This window comes from Cucurbita pepo, chromosome LG14 (genome assembly GCF_002806865.2).
Source record: "Cucurbita pepo subsp. pepo cultivar mu-cu-16 chromosome LG14, ASM280686v2, whole genome shotgun sequence".
NCBI classification, from domain to species: domain Eukaryota; kingdom Viridiplantae; phylum Streptophyta; class Magnoliopsida; order Cucurbitales; family Cucurbitaceae; genus Cucurbita; species Cucurbita pepo.
The window spans coordinates 7,194,313-7,196,354 of NC_036651.1; positions in this window are offsets into that span (position 1 = coordinate 7,194,313).

Genomic DNA, 2,042 nt, shown 5'->3' on the forward strand with positions numbered 1-2,042 from the left:
TTTAATTATGTAGTTTTCTTTTACGTTCTAGAGAATAAATTTGGAGTGAACAAAGTGTTCTCCTTTTTTGTATTTATAAATGAAGAGGAATAAAGTTTTGATTTTGTGTTGATTTTTCATGTGGAGTTATTTGATATTGAGATCACTTACAATTGGATTTGTAGCATACGAGATCAAACGGGCGATTTTCATGCCTACTATAGACCCATACAACTCTGCATACATAATCCCAATTGCTATGGGAATACCTTTCAATTTCGAACTTATTTTTGGATACAAATCATGAGAATTTATATTTTTCCTAAACCTCGAATGTCGAACAAAACCAATGTGGGACACTTTCATCCAACACTTCTCCTCAAACAAAGTACGTCTCCCCTTAATCGAGGCTCGACTCTATTGGTATGAGGCCTTTTGGGTAAGCTCAAAGCAAAACCATGAGAGCTTAGGCTCAAAGTGGAATGAAAAAAAATAAAATTGTTTGAGATTTGAACCAATTTAGAAGGAAGATCGATCATGTTTGTAAATTAACTTAGCTTTTAGTTAAAAGAAAGCAATCACCTTTCATGACATAAACTTGTAAATTAACTTAGCTTTTAGTTAAAAGAAAGCAATCACCTTTCATGACATAAACGAAACCTCAAAGAAAATTATAAAAATGAAACTATTGGTTTGTTTGGGACAACGAAAGACTAAAAGTTTGGGACTAAAAAGTGAAGTAAAAATACTTTTTTTCTTTTTTTTTCTTTTTTTTCTTTTTTTAAAAAAAAAAAAAAAAGAATTATGAAATACTCATGGTAAGCCTTCAAGCAAATGAAATTAGTAATATTATCCGTGCAATATAATAGAGAAGTAAAAATTGTAAATACCGTACCGTTATTGTACTTCAAGTAGGCGACGGCATTGCTCGTATTTATGGTCTTGATGAGTCAAATAGAATAAAAAAAAGATAGGATTAACAACCATCTTTTGTGCAGTACACAATGGAATTAACAACCATCTTTTGTGCAGTACATACTCCACAATGGAATTCGTTTTTACCTTCCATCGAATGAATAGAAAATTGAGGATCTATGAGACTCGTTGTAACTTTTGTATTTTATGACCAATTTTATGACCGCAATGTCGGGACCGCACTCTTGCCGTAGTAAGACAGCAATTGTGCAACAATTATTCTAACCTCCAAGTCAATCATGTGAGATTCAAACTTCGTGGACAAATGTATGCTTGAGCTCCTACCACGTTTGAGAAAACTATTCTTATAATTGGAAAGAAGTCAATGTTAGGAGCTAAAAATGAATAAGGGAGAATTGCAACTTTGATGACATATGGCATATAATTCAAATAATAATTATGGTTGAAGCCAAGAATACCCTTCTCAATCTTTTCAATGGTTTTGATATTAAAACAATGCTACTATCTCACTTTGAATGACCAAACAAAATGAGGCAATAAAAGAATAAAGAATCTCAGAAGAAAATTCTACTATCTCAAGCATGTTTGTGACTTGTGAAGGTTCGATATTTAAGTTTTATAAGATTTTAGTTATTAATATAAATAATATGCATCCTAAGATCTCACATCGGTTAGAGCGAGGAACGAAACATTCTTTATAAAGAGTGTGGAAACATCTCTCTAGCAAATGCGTTTTAAAAACCTTGAGGGTAACCTCGAAAGGAAAAGTTTAAAGAGGACAATATCTACTAGTTTGGGGTTGTTACAAATGGTTTCAGAGCCAGATACCGAGCAGTGTGCCAGCAAGGATGCTGGGCCCCGAATGAATGGGGTAGAGAGGGAAACAAAGCATTCTTTATAAAAGGTGTGAAAACCTCTCCCTTGCAGACGCATTTTAAAAACTTTGACGGGAATTCCAGAGAAGACAATATCTGTGTTAGCATGGATTTGGACTATTGCACATAGTGGATGATATGAGAGGTCAAATGTAACGACCCGGGAAAGAAAGAAAGAAAAGGAAAATATTATATATATATATATATATATTATATATATATATATATATATATATATATATATATATAATA